General features: G+C 41.3%; 1 protein-coding gene across 11 annotated transcripts in view; it reads right to left on the bottom strand.

The window, feature by feature from the left end:
* The window catches only part of KALRN (kalirin RhoGEF kinase), a 461,256-nt gene that overhangs the window by 247,645 nt on the left and 195,492 nt on the right, over window positions 1–18,119 (bottom strand). The window lies entirely within an intron of this gene.

Here is an 18,119-nt window from a genome sequence, read left to right as displayed (position 1 = left end):
TCCTATAAGTAATGGGAATTTCATTTATAGAAAGATGTCAGCAGAGGGAACTATAATCAGAGATTTCTTCATTGGCCAAAGATCTAGCAGTTCATAAAGTACTTTTAATTCACAAATGGAACAAAATTTCCATAACTATTACCAATGTGATTTTCTCAAACCCCTTTCTTTTTTATCTATATATAAAGGTTCCAAATATTACATTCAAATAGCCAGTTGACTTCCTACACTTTTACTTCCCAGATCTTTCCAAGTTCAAAGCCAGCACCCAATCTATCTCCCACTTATTATTTTTGGGAACGAGAAGAAAAAAAGAAATAGAAAATTTTATTAATATCTATAAAGAGCACACATTTCAACTTATTCCACTTCCAAATGTACTCACAAGCAAAATGGATTGTTCAGTACTTCAGACACAGATAAAAATATATTGAATAAAGCTGATGGAACTCATTTCTTATTCAGAAGCACGTCAGTGTGACATTTCAATCTGCAGCACATTCATTCATTATAAGCTGTCACAAGTCAGCTAAGAGATAGTGCATTTAGGTTTTAGCTTGTTCTGTGTTGTGTTAGAGACTAAATGCATTCAAAGTGAAAACCTTTCATTCTTTACTCCTGACTGCAGCTCTGCAGGCAATTGCAATCTCAGATCTCTTTTTTCTGCAAATATTTTTTTTGCAAGATCCCTTAAAAACCACATTCCCATATCTCCATCCCAATAAGCTGGGGAACTGTCCATTAATAAGGACTCTATAATAACAATAATAATAATAATAATAATAATAATAATAATAATAATAACAAGAAACTCCACCTAACTCATTAATTCATTATAAAAAAGAAAAACTAATTATAGAGGCAGCAGAGGTCAGGTCAGTTCAGTCCCTGGTGTTAGACAAAGTGTTTTAAGGTAAAAAGGCAGTGATGCAGTTTCTAAGTAACCACCTTAGGATCAAAAGATCAGTCCAGATCTTTGTTATAACATTTGCATGTCCTCCAATAAAAAGCTGGTTTGTTCTTTAGCACTGCATAACCATTTGTGACCTGTGACAGCTGAAGAACACTCAGAGCTCAGTGCTCTGTTGCTGTAGTTGCTCAGGGTCAGTTCCCCATTCCCTGTGGAGATGGTGCTCCTGTGAGGAGAGAAAAGGCCCTGCATGGGTCACCTAAGATTCCTGCAGGAAAAACAACATTTCATGCTGAGCGCTCGATCCAGCGTGGGCGTGCTGTGCCGTATGGAGGGGATTTGCAAAAATAACACTGAATATCCCTTTCAACAAAAGGCAAATAAACATTCCAAGTGTCACCAGACATACTACACTGACCTGGTCCCAAAAAACTGTCACATATTCCTGACTTCTTAATCTTTTATTTATGAAAATACACTTGCAGCTATAGAGTCTACATCAGCCTTGTATTTTTTGTTGATAATTTGTCCTAAAAGCCAAATTTGCTTCAAGTTACAAAGATGCAAGTCTAAAGTAATATCAATGACAGATACTTTCCCATTTCTACCAATGGAGCTGATCAGGCCTATCATCATTTTCTCAGGAAATATGAGTAACAAAATTTTTGCAAGGATGAGGTCAGAGTTTTCAAACATTACTGCCAATTAAACAGAATGAAACTACCCACTACACCTGAAGAGACTTTTAAAGCATTCTCATTGGATTCCTTTTTCTCACTTTATGAAGATTTAATAAGCAACATTAGCACAACATAATTTGCCACACTTGTGGGCTTAAAGGGGAAAAAAAAAGGGCAGAAAAAACATAAAGGTAATAAAGAAAGGAAAATTCCATAACAGCTAAGTTCATGTCCTAACAACAAGATTTTATGTCTCTGAGGAAAGATCAACAGAGATTTCTTGTAAGTAGATATATGTTTGATGAGAACATTTTATTTAATGTTTTAAACAATCTAAAGACAGTCAGGGAGAAGAAAATTGGCAGGAATCCACTAAAAATAAACAGTAAATTTAATATTTAATGCTCAGCAAAGCCGAATCAGGATCTTTTTAAGACAAGTAATTTAAACAAGTAATCTATTGTTCTGTGGATAGGGAGCATTTCCTTTATCTAATCTATACACATATTGCTGGATGACAATCTAGCTTAAGTTAAACCATGCTTGTCCCTTTTAAAGTAAAATAATAAACTATTAAGAAAAAAAGGAAGTTTAAGAAATTATTTGCCTTTTTTTGTCTTGTTAAATCAACTGAAATATACAACAACAGTTTAAAGGATGTCCTTTAGAATTTTGAGCAACACTGAGTAATAGACCTCAATGATGAGATGTGTAAATATTACACAGTACCACAGGTCACAAGATTTCCTTAACAATGATGGAATTTAAATAAAGAAATACCCAAAAATGGGGCCTTATTTGCTTTTGAGATACAATGGATTGTGTTTTCAACCATTTTTTTTTGACCAAAACCTCTAAAATAGTCTTAAACAATTTTCCCATAATAATGTGACTCCAAGTTGAGACTCTGAAAATGCCAGAGGAAATGTGAGTTGTGAGGGTGCTGTGAGAGTTTGCAATGCGTGGCCAGGAGGTTTCGCTGTGAAGGTCTGTCAGCATTGTCTGGTCTGGCCCGTATTACCAGCAATATTTCCTGAAAGCTTTCAAGTGAAACTTGTTTTCCACATGAGAAACTCTGATGCTTCCTGTGTTCCTGAAGCGAGTGTGCTGCCTCGTTTGTTTAATTAAAACGCACCATTACGGATGTGAACATGGCAGTGACCCAACAATTGCTATTTCTCTCAACCCTGCGAGGACTGCCCCAGTTTCAAGGGGTTAATGTGGGCTCCTGGAAAAATGTTCAAGATCCTTTGACAAGTCAGTTTCCCTGTCAAAGGAATGAGTTTTTAATACAATAAATATCAAAGAGTGGAGAATGTGCCCTGTGAGATCAGTTTAAGCCACATTGAGTGTCTCAGCAAGCAGATTTTCTGTCACTCTAACATTGTTGTACAGCACTGTATCAATTGATCTCATCCCATCCATGAAAAAGACTCTCTTAACAAACCTAGTCTAGTGATTATCACAAAATTAATGGATCTTTAATTATTCCTGAGACTTCTTAGTTGGAGTCATGCTGACTGCCAGTGATATAATTCTGCTCTCGAGTCTTCTAATCACTCCTGCAGTCATGAATTCACACTAACCAGCAGCACAGAATAACCAAGATTGGACATTACATCACTAAAAACATGTGAACCAACTGTCCTCAATGTCTCCCAGACTGGCACTTCTCCACATTGCTGTAGATAATCTAGAGACCAGTTCAGTACTTCAGTTTTCCAGTGACTGAGAAGCACGGGGAGGGGTTAAGCACACTTCAAAAAGATAAACTTTCAGTGTGATTATCTCTTGTAGTCCTGTTTCTAACGATACATAAAGAAAATTGAATGCATATGCTGAAGAATGTTAAGTGCTACGTTTAGTTAAGGAAATTAGTCTTTTATGAGAGTCAGAAGAACTAAGAATGATGCAAAGGGTCTCTTCCCCATGCATTGTAAACAATCTAGCTTCACTGTCACTAGTGACCATATATGCACCAGCAATTGTTATAGATGTGGTCTTGAGGCAATTTCACTTGAGATTAGGGTATCAGATCACATCTCCAGCATCAGTCCTGCTGGCAACAATGAGTTCTTAACCTCATGTTTTGTCATCATAGTTGATGACTTACTAGAAAATCCAGGTTAAGTGTTAGACCAAACAGCAGGTCTCAAGCTGGTTGTGAGTAAGTCCTACAGAGGGAGAATGTGACTCCATATTTTCCCTGGATTTGTAACATCTGGCAGGCCAGTGAGTACAGGGTGAGAACAGCTGTTTGAGAACAGACAAGAAACACACGGAAATGGAACAGCATGTATGTAGGCTGTGCAGAGTCCAGCTCTACATCAGCTAAAATGAGATTTATCACATAATTTCAGACAAAAACCTCTGCTCTCTGGCTTTTGTCAGTGCTTGCTGAGGAGCATAAGCACTGGGTTCTGAACACAGTGGTGCAGAGCACCACAGGTTGATTGCCCAGCACATGGCTGGCAGCACACCCCATGCCAGTGGTATTGATGGGAGGATTGCAGCCCTCATGGCCTTGGCAGCTGTTGAACTGAACATATTTATTAATGAAATTGTGTATACATGCTGGAAATAATAAATCCCAAATCTATTGAACACTATACTAGGGCTGGAATTAATTATGAACTGGCTTGTAGCAAATCATCTTCTCTCTAAATTCTGAGCCATAAATATCAAACTCATATGGTTAATTAAGGGCAGAATGATAACCATTATAGCCATGTCATCCTGAGGAACAATATAGGACACATATAAAGAAAATGGTTCCAAAGGGACATTCAGGTCAAGTCCAATCACTGCTTTTGGCAGCCAACCACAGGATAAAATTTCATTTTATAAAGGGATGAAGCTCCACCTGAAAACTAGCGAAGTGCTACAGCTCAGCTCCTCCTGCGAGAAGCAATTCCAAAAACTTTCTGCTCCTGTTACTGAGCTGTTCACATACTCTCTGATCCACAAAAGGCTCATGTCCACACATTTTCTCTCAGGTCAACATTTCCCTATAAGTTAAAAAAGTTCTCTCAGGTGTTAAACCTTTTCCAGTGAGGATCAGGTGGGGTCACTGTCTCTTTGTTTTACTACAACCCAGCTTTTTTGAAGCTTCTTAACATACACAGCCTTTCTCTGCACTTGTTTTAGTTCATTGATATCTTTCAATCCCAACTAAGATCCTAAGGACTAACACTAAGGAATTTGTGAAATGTTGATTTTATTTCTTTTTTGGAAATACTCCAGCTGACATCATTTAGGATAACTTGTGCAGTACTTCTGGCATCAGTTCTAGAAAAGGAGATACAAAAATGGGAGAGCAACAGCTGCTGGATTAACATCAGTACCTTCTGCTTTGCCTCACTATCTTTTCTCTTGGTAGTTCCCTGCACAAATACTGACAAAGACCAGTAGTGTTTATGTGGTTTGCTCTGACAAGCACAACTCGGGTGATGTTCTGAGTGAGAGCAAATTCAAGAGCGCTTAGGGAAAATATGAGGCAGGGTTTTGAAATCCAGGTAGTCATAAATGCATTCTCTCACTATGCCTCCATATGCTGCTAACAAAGAGACAAAAAAAAATGTTAATCTAAAATACTGCCTTGCTGTAGTTGTGGAGAGGGTAGGTCACTAATTATATGCCAGATGAAATCCCTTTTAGATTACTGCTTTCCAATCCCTTCCAATCTGTGGACCCCATTAATTTTTTCAAGGCAAGCACTGTAGCCACTTAAGGTCTTCAAAGAATAAATCTGTTTTATCAAATACCTTTACCAGCCACTGAGGAACTTAATATCCATGATTCACAGGTTGGGAAATGCTGGAGGTAAACACACATTGCTTATTAAGGAGAGGTCCATCTAAGAGTCCATTCCCATTTTGCACTTTCAAAACTATCCAGCCAATGTTAAACTGAATAATCTACAACAGAAAGTGGAAAGCTCCACTCTGAGAGCATCTACATCTAAGCAAGTTCCTTTTCATATGTTTCCACAGCATAAACAAAATAATAACACACACAGAACAGTAACTGCCAGAGTCCCTCTCTCGAGGTTTACAAAGTTCACAGCTACAAGGTGTTTTCCTATCTCATTAAGGGAGTTGAAGTATTCACAACAACTCAATTAAATAAAAATCAAGGCATATTTCTCATATCTTTTGCAATTGAATTTAGCCAGTATTTGAACAAAAAGAATACCGAGCAACAGGTTTGTGGTACATATACAGTCTACACTGACATGCAAGGGCATGATCCAGCAAAGATTTGCATGTGAGCTAACTACAATCAAGAAACTCTCCCAATGTCTCCAGACTAGAATCAAAACTATGGTTTAATTTGAACCAGACACATGTCTAGGTTACCTAAACATTTGGGAAAGGCCAACAGAAGTGCAACACGTCCATGAAGGAGCACATGGGAAATGCCAACAGTCTAAAGAGTCAGAACTTCCACCTGGAATACAGAAAAATTCCTCCCATCGAGCCGCTGAGCTAAATTCAGCAGAACAGAGGACTGATGTTGGCTGTCCAGACTAGCTGGTCCCCAAGGCATAAGGAGCCAGAAACAAAGACTCAGCAGGTAGAACAGGGACCTCATTAACCTCAGCCTGTCCCATAGCCTCTGACTTAAGCAAGAGGACATTGCATAAGTTCTGGTGACAATACAAGTCCAAGCTTAAGCCATGAAGTCAACCAGCAGGCCAGGATCAAGTCTGGTGAGGGTAACCAGGCTCAGATGCAGCCCCATGGCCACAGCACACGTCCCAAGTCATGCCACAAAATGAGTTGATGGGTCAGTGTCTGGCTGAGCAGGACTTGTGGCCAGGCAGAGCAAGGCTGTGGCAAAGCTGGCATTGAGGTTGGTCATTAATGTCCATCAATGCCCACAGGGCCCTTACAGTGGGCTTGGTACCTCCACAGTCACCAGGAAAATGGCTGTTCTCAGGTAGGAGGGTACTGGCTCCAGAATAAATTTTGGACTTAATGAAAACTTTGATAGCACATTAGATTTTTTTTTCATGAATCAACAAATTTTATGAAAACCATTTCAACAACAACAACAAAAAATTCCAATCTGCTATAATTCCTGTTGCCACTTCGTAAATACAGCCTTAATTAAATCAAAGCACTTGTAGCTTTAAAATAGAACACTGCATACATCTAAATGCTTTGCTAAGCCAGGGCCTAAATACCACGTTGTGTTTGTTTTTGTGTTTGTCTCGTGTTTACAGATGGTGACGGACAAGCCAATGCCTCTGCCAGATCTTTCCCTTTCACACGTGTTCGGCGCAGCCCATGGCCAGGATAAATTGGTGTCATTCCAACGAGGCCAATTTACACCAGCTGAAGATTCAGACCCACAGCTGTATTTGTGTAAACCTCAATGCTGCATGAACAGAGTTTTTCCATTATGAATATCTGTGTATATGATTCATAGAGTACAGTAAGTAAGGCTACAGCACATTAAATTATTCCAGACAATGGGCCCAACTTTCAACTCACTAGAACATTAGCGAGATGTGTGATGTGACAAATAGCTTTGTATTTATAGCAGAGCACCATTTCCAACATACTCACACTGAATGTTCCTACTAAATGCCAGAGTAAGAGATCTGTATTTTTTTCCTGACACATATCAAGCCACAGCCATGAACAAAGTAAGGCATGTGATTCCTACAATGTTGAATAGAGAAGTAAGAATTCTGTTGTTGAAGGTGGGAGAAAATTACAGATCCTGAACACATAAATACAACTAATGACATTTGGGAGTATTTTCTACATCTGAGTTGTTTGCTTGTTTTTGAGATATTGCACCTTTCCACCACACTTGGTAGCGTCAAACACTCAGGCATTCCTGGAAAGGATTTTCTGTTTCTTAAAATGGAAATGGCCTTTTCTGGGCACAGATCATCTACAGAGAACTTCTTGCTGTCTAAGTGGAAATTAATTCATTGGTTGGACAGGAAATGTAATACTAAAAGATGTAAACAGACAACAGCCACATGAATGGAAAAGAGAGTGTAAATTATGAAAATTTCCCCCCCAGATAGGGATCTTCCTCTCAGTTTTTAGTTGAAAACAATGTAGGTGTTTGGTGACTTTGTTAAAGGCCCCAGTTCTATTCCTGGCTGAATGTGTTACATTCTTGACTCCAAATAGCTGCCATTAAGAACAGAACAGCCAGACAGATGTTTGCTGGTTTGAACCACAATTGTGGCATTCCCCTAACAAACCCATGTGTGTGTGAGGCCCAGAGACACAGCTGGGTGTAACCACAGCTTTAACACCTGAGTTGTCAAGGCGCTTCATGTCTGGTGTTGGGATCTCTGCACAGATGGAAAGTGGAGGATATCAGCTGCTTAATGGACTTTGAGGTGCCCAGTCCCCCTACCCCATCCCATAAATCCACCAGTCCAATGTTTCCCCTTGGCTCTGGCAAACCTTGGAGCTAGGAGGTCAGACAGTGTCTGCACATGGTGAGGTGGCACAGGTGGCTCTGAATGGTACTGGGTCTCACTGCCCCCTCAGCAGTGCCCCTGGATCTCACAAGGTGGCCTCCAAGGGGTCCTGAGCTGCCACCACCCACTTCCTACCAGTCTGGCACCGGGGGAGGCCCCATCAGGGAGAACCACCCCATGCCAGTGCCTGACCATGCTGCTGGAGCAGCCATCAGCCAGAGAACACCTGGATGCAAGCTGCTAGGGAAAGAAAATGAGCATTGCTGAGGGACACTGTGGGGTGCTGAGGGACACTGTGCTGGAAACACACTGTGGGGCCACACACGAGGGATGAGTGGACTATGTCAGAGCAGAAACTCTAAGGAACAACAGCAGAAAAAATTAAGAATTGGGGAACAGCCATAAGAGCAGCAAAACCAAACTTAAGTGAATACTATCCCTAACATGCCCTGCTGTTCACCAGCCCATCAAACAAATTTTTGAGGGACTGGGTATAAACCAAGAAAAAATGAGGGAAATTTAGGCTGGCAAAAAGTAGGTGATAATGGCAGTGTGTCCTGCTTTTTCCTTTCAACATCCCAATCAAGATCAGAAGTTTGTGTTCATAAGCTTTAAATTCCTCAATTCAAGACTGTTTTGTCTGTGACACCTTTCAACACCTGTGCAGGACATGAGGCATCCAGGACTCCGGTGCCAAATAATACAGAGGGGTCTTGCAAGGCACAAGGGTTAAAGAAAATATTTCTGAATCAGTTTCTTTGTAATGTGAATGATTTGTAAGAAGAAAAGACAGAGCCACCTGGTTTAAAATGACACTGATACTTCTGGAAGCTATCTACAAACTATGCTCCTGGTTTTTCCTCTTCAATCCCCACCAGCTCCACAGGAGACAACCTCTCAGCTGTTCACCCACCTTTATCTGTTCCCTATAAATAGATATGAAGGGTAATTTAAGACACACTTTTAAGAACCCAAGCTCTGCCAAGTGCGGGCTATCGAAAGCATTTCAGCCAGGCCAGGAAGACATTAATTTAGAAAATATCACATGGCTACATCTGAAAGATGCTGCACAATAAGTCTGTGAACCTCATGTACAGCTTAATTACATTATTTCCTGACAGCTAGTCTCTTACCACCTAACCTTTTTGAGGATCAAAGCAATAAATTTAAAAAAAAAAAAGAAACCAAAACCAGTTTGCCCATCTTTTTCTAGATGTGTGGGCTTTGTTGCCCTCTAGAGCATTTGGGTCTTCTCATCTTCATTTGCTAAAGTAGAACTTTGTGGTTAAAACACGCCATAATCCTTAGAAATGAGTTTTAAACCTGTATTCAGGTGCCAAAACTCTTTTTGGTGCCATTCTGATCAGGGGAGCATTCCTGTGCCTCCCAGCGGTGCCAAGTCTGAGATGCTGAAACAGTCTCAAAATGCTCCCTATCAAAATTGGCAAGCGAAAGAAAGAGGAAATTTCTGCAAACGCAAAAATATTCCATCAGAACATACTGCCTTCAATTATTTTTGGACCCATTCTAACGCTGAAGGAGGAAGCAGGAGGAATAGTGAGTGCGTATCCAGTGTCGGCAGCAGGAAGCTCCGAGCAGCGGAGCACGCCGTGTTCCAGCCGAGCCTCTGCGGAGCCTGCAAACCCCGCAGGAACTGCGCCAGGCTCGGCCAGGGCTGTGCCCCCACACGGACAGGGCACGGATCGTGCTGGGAGCCCCAGAGGACAGAGAGAGCCCCAGGGGACAGAGAGAGCCCCGCTGCTGTAACTGTGCCACAGGGCACGCTCAGCATGAGGGAAACGCGCAGCTCCTCCTTCATCCCGAGCTGCTGCCGCCCAGGGAGGCGTTGTCAGTGTTTGTACATGCAGGTTCGATTCCTGTTGCTGTGGAGGCAACAGATTTATCTGCCAAAAAAAGGAAAAAACCCACCGGATGTGGCAGCACAGGGCAGAAAGAATTAATAGAGAAAGAAGGAAAGCACTGAGATGTTTATTTTACACATCAGATCGGGACTCCCACTGCAGGACAGGCTTCCTGTGCGACAGGAGACAAGGCAGCTAACCCCTGTGGTTTTTAATTCCCAATTTTTAGCTTTGAACTTCACATCCTTTGCACTAAATTTTGCTGCTCCAATGCCGATCCAGTTCAACAGAATTCAGTGTCCAGCAGATGATTGCCCTTCCTGACAGACAGCTGTCCACATCTGAAAAATTATTACAAATGCCTTCAGAACACTCTTGTGTTCTTTGCTTCTGGAGCCTGAACTCGGGTGATGGAGTGTTATAAGGGAAGAAGTTTGTACCCTCAGAGCTGCTGAACCAGCAAACTTGTTGCAGGAGAATCAGAACTGTCAACAGGAGGCTACAAAAAGGTCCTGTCCCTTTGCCACAGAGAAAGAAGTGATGGTTACAGCGAGGGGAGGTGACACTCACCCCTAGGATAACAGCCACAAGGAAGAGAATTTCTGATACATATTTACCCTGATCCCTGTGCCGCTCTGCTCAGCAGGCAAGGCAATCCCACACTTCCTCAAACCAGATGGCAAAACGGAGTTTGTAGCTGCTTTCAGTTGGAGGAGCAGCACAAAGCAGTTGGTGTGTACTTGTGAATTTGTCCTGTGGTTATTAGCTTTGTCCCCAAGCTTTCTACTGAGGGATGGAAGGCAGAAAAGCAAACGTCCACAATGCTATTGGCATACAAAGGAAAGCCCCCCTGGTCTTGACTGATGAATAGGAAAGTAGCAGGATACAAGCTTGACATGGTTGAAAACCTGCAAGATCTTTTAGAACATCACTAATAATGAAGACTTTTTTCTTTTACAGTCCAATTAGCAGAAATGAGTTCTGTTTCTGCTTTGAGGAAAGTTAAAAACGCCTATAATGATCTCCTGATCTTGCAAAAATCTAGTGGTTTGGTTTTGATTTTCTTTTTTTTCTACAGGTACCAAGAACAGGATCTTATTAAGTGTGACCAGCAGTGGTCAACGTAATGAACGCTTCCCACAGAGCCCACCACGATCACTGCCCACTCCGACAACTCTTCACTTCAGATTGGGGGCAACAAATTGTGGATGGCATTAGCAACCTGTCAGAAGGCCACTTCTGATTAAAGGGAGCAGATGTCAGCTCGCTGCATCTTTAATTCAGAACTGCAGCCTGCAAAGATGCAAAGTGCCAGCATGCAGGCTCTGAGCTGCGAGATGCAGCCTATGCAGGAATCATCCTCCTCTTAAAGATGAAGGGGTTTGCAAGTAATTTATTGTTATAGATGCTGAAGAAGATTTGCCCCCACAGTTCCTCAATGATTCTTTGGTGCCCATGGCCAGGTGATGGAAATGGCAGGTTGGACACAGTTCAGCTGCCACTCTCAGAGCCTTCCAAAAGGGAAGGTGCTGATCCCTATGAAATCTCTTTAGCACATGACATCCTCACTCACAGCATCACAAGGAACTGTCAACACATGCTCTGTGCACAACCACCTCTTATTATGTTTTTCTGCTTCTAGGCAAACTTTGTTCTTTTATTTGGTTTGTTAAAAAAAAAAAAAAAAAAAAAAATCTGAGACCAGGTAAACCCAGTAATACGGGAAATCCATGAGCCTGTTATTCCACCACTGAGCTTCCAAAAACCTCAGTAAATACGCATTCAGAACATCATACTGATTATCCAGCTGCATGAGAACACCTCACACTTGGCTTACCCATGACAGCGAGTACTGATGTGCTTCAAGACAAAGCAGAAGCAGTACTCAGTAGCAAAAATTCAATTATTTTTAAATGCTACAGAAAAGAAACATGATAAAGAACACATTTGAATAAACACTCACAGTTAATTAAAACCTGCTACAATAGTTATTGCGACATGCTTTCAATGTTTACCTGTTTATTAGAACCTCCTTTGTTCTAGGAAGTGTGAAGTAATTAAATTCAAATGATTAGAGCTGGCATAGGCTCATGTAGGGAAATGCACAGATTTTTAAGAATAGATGTACAGTTTCCCCCTTTGATATGAACTTCCTGTGTTGATCCTTTGTCTGTCCTTGATTGATGCTATCAAGAGAGTTATTGCTCAAAACAGCTTAAGTGAAGCAGAATATTCCCAGTATATGCCAAAGTAACCCAAATCCTCTGTGGATATACCTATGTATTCCATAGGAATGTTTTCATACCCTTACATCTCCAAGAGCCATTTTCAACTGAAAATATGCATTTCTGTGTTGGAAACAAGCAATATCCCAGTCAGATTCGGGACCTCACTGTGCTAGCTATCATACAAACACGCACTCAACTATTTGCTGTTTGTGCACCAGCTCAGTATCAATTCAAGCCTCCTTTCCATATCACCTATATAATCATCTTTCCAATATTTTATGATCTGATACTGTAAGATGGTGTCTTCAATCCAGCAATTTAGGGACCTATCTACACTTATTTTCTGTGTTCTGCCTGTATTAGAGACGATGTGTCAGAGCAAACACTTCATGTTGAATATGGGGCCTGCCCTCTGCTGTGTTAGTTTCAGAGTGGGCTTAAGCACAAAGCATGGGATGAGATGATGACCTTCTATTCACATGGCAGCTTATTTTGGCTGATAGCTGACTTTCCTTCCCAGCACTGGCATCCCAAACCTGATTTCATGAACAGTTGTCTAGTGAGAATCTCTGTAGCAAAAAAAGACACCATATGCTAAGGGAAATTTCAGATTATAAAATAAAGCATTTTTCATAGGCATCATGGGAGAGAAGATGCCAGATTTGGAAACAAAGTTTCAGGAGAGAACAGACACTACGTGCTCTGTTCGAGAGTCCATTGCATGAAAAAAGACAAAGATGCTAAGGTAACTTAAAATACTTTGATCTGTATATATCTGTATATACAATAAAAATAAGAACCATTTGTGTCAGGAATTGGTTTCAAAGCTCGTTATTCATGTACCAGGACTATTGCAAGCCCTGGCAAATCAGGTTGCCCATAAAGTTACAAATGGGAACTACTGTAACTGGCATCCTGGGATGGATTCCACTTATATTAATTACAGCATGGACAGAAGATGTGGTCTCGTTACCACAAGTGGGTGGCCATGGCTGACCTTGCCACCAGCAAAGAGCCAGAGCCAGTAGCTGGTACCAGGGAATGCCACACTGCTCCAGCTCACTCAGTGCTGTCACTGGGAGCTCTGAGAGAGACTTCTAGCCCTTCACAGATTTCAATAGCAGCTGAAACTCCTGCTTTGCAAGACCAGCCTCTGTCTTTTCAGCAGACAGCTCAGGGAGACTTTGGGCACCAAAATGCAACTCAGGACTTCAGCTAAAACTAATCTGAAGAGAGAAGCTGTTGCTTTGGGCTGAGAGGGGTAGGTACCACCACCAACTTGGTCCTCTGAGAACTCTTTTTCTGGAATTATGGGTAAGAGATTTCATTTATGCTCAGCAGGAAATTCTTGGTTACTCTTCTTATAAAGCTCTCTGCAAACACTTGGATGTTCACAAATACAGACAGCTAGTTTAGTGCCTTTGCCAGGCAGTATCTGTACCTCAAGGCCCTGACCTTTCTCTGCACAGACATTTGAAATAGGTTAAGGATGACAGAAACATACTTAAATGAGTCTCATTTAGACCCTCAGTCAAATATCTCTGCAGAAGACACTAAGCTTATGGACTCCTTTTATTGCAGAAGTCTTATGGAGCATACCTCAGGTCTGACATCCCCCATGTTCAAAATCTCCCGGAAAGCTCCTTATTGCAATGCTCACTCACTGTGCTGCTGTGATATTCATGGTCTAAGTACTTAGATGGAAAATCCAGAGCATGCTGAGTTCTGCACACCAATTCAGCGTTCATGTAACTTAAATGAAATCTAAATCCTATACAAAAATCCATGTCTAATCCATTATTATTATGCCTGTATCATTATTACTGTTAACTGCTAAATACCATTCATTCAGTAACAAATCCTATCATAGTCAAACAGCACATGGGGCATATGTACTTCAGATGTGCTCTCATTATTAATCTTGACTGTGGTTCTGTCCCCTCTTAATGCGCTTCCTGCCTCCTCCCCAGTCTTAATTAACCACCTCCCCAGAACTCCTGTGCTTTTTATTCATTTCACATATAAAAGGTTCCTCTGTCACCTTCTCAGAACTCTCCTCATTGGTTTCTAATTCTCACTCCCTGGGACACATACCTCTCACAGTAATTTTAAGCCAATAATTCACATGAAATCTTGGAGGCAATTGTATATATGGCACATAGCACAGATCAAAGAAACCAAGTGTTTCCAGGAGTGAAATAAGAGAGGGGAAATGGTCCTTCACTAAGTGGATTTTATCTCAGTCAGAGGAGCCCGTCCCAGGTGCTGTGCCTGGTGGAATTATGCAAGTCCTTAAGGGTTAATATGACATGCTGCAAACAGGAAAACTCTATAAATTTGCTTTATGCATCACTTCAAGGGTCGTTTGACACTGCTAAAAGAAGAAAACTTAGAGGTGATGTGGAATGTAAAAGGAAGCAATGTTGGTTTTTAATCTTTCTTATACTGCTTTTCCAGAAAGTCAGCTAGGGCCCATTTCTAGGAAATGCTTCCCTTGACTAAAGGAGCAGTTACAATTGCTCTACTTAATGGACTGTAATAAAATAAACTGCCTCCTATTAGCAAGAAGGATCATATCATCAGTTTTGTAATGCATTTTATTACAGAACATACAGCATCAGAATTTTCAAATACGGCACGTGGGGAAGTAAGGTACGAAACAGTTAAAGTGGGTGTTATATAATCACAAATGATAGTTTCCTTTCTTTCAAACATCAAGTTATCAATGTTTCTTCTTTAAAGCCATCTTTTCCCACCTAAACCATAGCATGAATTTCCATGTTTTGCATTCCATTATCTATCAAAGCCATCTTGCATCTTTTTAGACAAAGAGTAGTTTGCAGAACATTCCTTATGAGGAACATGAACCTTGGCAGGTGTAATACTCCAAAACCAGTATGAGCATGGTTCAAATACTTGGATAATATATTCTCGGATATTCTTCTCTCCCACTGACTTTGCTCTTGAACTAGAGTTTCCCTGTATTTTTCTATACTAGCTCTGCCTGGTGTTAAGTGATGCTGCAAAGTAGGAACTCCTAAATTTCATCTGGTACTTCAAAATGGGTATACTTTTAGTTAATGGGTATAATGTGTTTCTGCTGACAATTAATAGGAGTCTTCCCAATACTTTCATTAGGAATTGGAACTGGATACTGGACAGGAGTCAAGTACAGCTGATATATCTGTGATTTTTTTCCTTAAGAAAGCAAATGCCACATTACTTATTTCTCTCCATGGGGGTTGAGTTTAACAGCACCTACTCAGAAGAGTAACACATCAGTTTTTTTATTTAAGGAGACCTAACTGAGGAAGGGGCCAGAAGTGGGTGAGAAGGGAGGAAGGCAGTGTCTGCTCAGTGCCATGGTCTCACTGCCCATACTTGCACAAGGGGGGAAATACAGGAGAAGTGCTGCCTGCAACTGTTACTGCACCCTATTCCACTTCACCATGTCGCTTATATCCCCCTCCAAACTTGTCTCCTATCTATGAACTTTGCATTGTTAATCACGTTCCCATCACTGAGAAATCTTTCTGTTGTTGCAGGCTGGTCACATCACCTGGGAAATGGGAGCCACAGCTGCTGGGGAGTAGGAGCTGCAAGTTATCCACAATTTCTGCTGCGTCTCCCTGCAGACACCCGCAGAGCAGCAGTACCACGGCAGCCCCAGCAGCCTGCACAGCTTCCCAAAGCCTGCTCCACAGGGAAAATCACTGCCAGAGCTGTGTTTTTCAAAGGGAAGCCTTGGTTTACACGGGGCTGATGGTTTTGACTGTAAGCCTGCTGCTTCACTGCTCCTTGAAGACTAGATGTGGCCTGTGGTTTGCCACTAGACTTTCTACAAAGCTGGCCTGATCCAAATAAAATGTTTCTCCCACCGCAAGCTTCCAATGAAATTCACTCGTGGCATTTTCTTACTCCATCTTTCGGAGTTTGCCTTTGTGTAGTGGACTGTGTAGGAAGTCAGGAAGCAGAAGGGGAGGTGAGGACAGAAAGTACACGCCAAGCCCCCTCTGCCTCCCTCTGGGGCTGACCCCCACAGTGTTAGAGCAGCTCCTTGCTCTGCTGTGAGCAGCTCACAGTGCAGACCCTCAGCCCGCTCCAGCTGGGGACTGTATTGTTTATACTTAGCATGGACAACACTGATTACATCATGATAGGTGTTTTTCATTCACATACATGCTGGGGTAGTAAAATTGGTGTGGAACCAACGCAGAATGATGTGGAAATTCCTACAAAAGTCAAATTGGGTGCCAGTTACAAATGATTTCCAGAAAAGCTGGAAAGTACAGAGTATAAGTTTAATTTTTTGTCTTTTTTGGTATTTATTCAAGTGCAAAACATGTGGACTCTTGCCTGAATTCTTCTCCCTGTCCAGATTTCCACCAACCAATTATCATTTCTCAGATTGTTCTAATACTTGGATCTATGTTGATTATGGGTTTTTTGTTTCAAACAATATTCAGTTTAGACTGGGACACATTTTTTAATGTTACTGGTGGCTAAAAATATTTTCCCTGTTACCCAGTAAAACACAGTGAAGCCTCAGTTCTAGTTTCAAAATTATATATATGTACATACGTATTTCTCCATTAGCTGGTGAGGAATAAATTTGTTGAACAGTGAGGGTCAGGGCTTTGCCAGCAGCTGAAATGTGTTATTTATCAGCAGATCATTACAGTCAGCACTGCACAGCATGTGAACTTCCTCACACCCCTCTGCCAAAGCTCCCCACATGGCTGACCTGCCTGCTGACTTGAGCTTCAAGGAGCTTCCAGTCTCCATCTGGAGATTCAATCTCTCTGCACTGCTTGTGCCTATGTGATAGCCCCACTTTTCCTTTCCCTTGGCCCCAGTACAGGAAAGTAAAACTCTACAGGCCTGACTTGGGGACAAAGTTTCTCTACAGAGAGCCCTGCTCTCTCCCACTGATTTGAGTGGGAGAAGTCCAGGCTGTGACTGCCACCCCCTCTATTTATTTTGGCAATGAGTTGTTCAGCACACAACTATACAGACTTCTGTAAGTTGTAATGCCTGTAATTTAAATATCTTGTGTGTCCAGGCAGTGTCTGCCATTTCTAGATGTTCTAATGCAGGGGATTTCTAGGAGGAAGAAAAGTGAATTGATTTGCTTTTAACATCCGGGGTACTGTAATATCAAAGGGTTCAAAAATTAACTTTCCTTAAAATACGGAGTGTTTTAGTCCTTGTGTCCCTTTTTTTTCCCTATCCCATTTTTAAGAACTTTTCAGGCATTGAGAATGCCTGAAATTTTGGAAATCAGAGATGTCCAGAAAATTAAAGTCCTTGTCCATTTTCTTCTTATTAAAACAGGTTTCCTGAAATATCATCCAATGAATATAGAGACATATTTTAAAAGGCCTTCAAACCTTGTTCATGTTCAGAATTTTATGTTGGAGTTTGCGCTTTCACAGGCTATTAGAATTGTCATTTGATTAGAACTACATGACATGTCCAGGTTATACAAAAAGAGTTGTGTCTCTCTCCAGGAGATGAAGAGTAACTGGGCTCTGCTACCATATCTGAGTAGAATGCAACTGAGAAAATGGAGGTACCTGGAAACTCTAAAATTCAATACACAGACACACTGGTGGCTATTTCTGCAGTGGAGCACTCAGACTGGATTTAGCTCTGGACATTTTATTAAACAAGAACTTTCCAGTCTGAGGTGATCAGACTACTTCAAAGAGACCTGAGAAAGGCAGTACAGAGGAAAAGTACATCAATGTTTTACAGCAGTCTACACGTGAAAAATATGATGTTAAAGGGTCTGAAACCCTTCTGGGAAGAATTTTAGGGACTCACAAACTGAGAAGATTAAAACAACAGATTTGGGTATATAAAACAAGAAAATATTTTATATTCTTTGGGAAAAGGTAAAAGTCAAGAGAAGGCAAGCAGAGTCTAAGCAGGGAAAAGCTGACTGTGTGTTTAGTTAATGTGAGGCAGATGAAGAAGAGAAAA

The sequence above is a fragment of the Catharus ustulatus genome, chromosome 7, assembly GCF_009819885.2.
Source record: "Catharus ustulatus isolate bCatUst1 chromosome 7, bCatUst1.pri.v2, whole genome shotgun sequence".
In the NCBI taxonomy this organism is placed as follows: Eukaryota; Metazoa; Chordata; class Aves; order Passeriformes; family Turdidae; genus Catharus; species Catharus ustulatus.
Note: the sequence above shows the minus strand (reverse complement) of the source record. Positions and strands in the feature narration are given on the sequence as shown.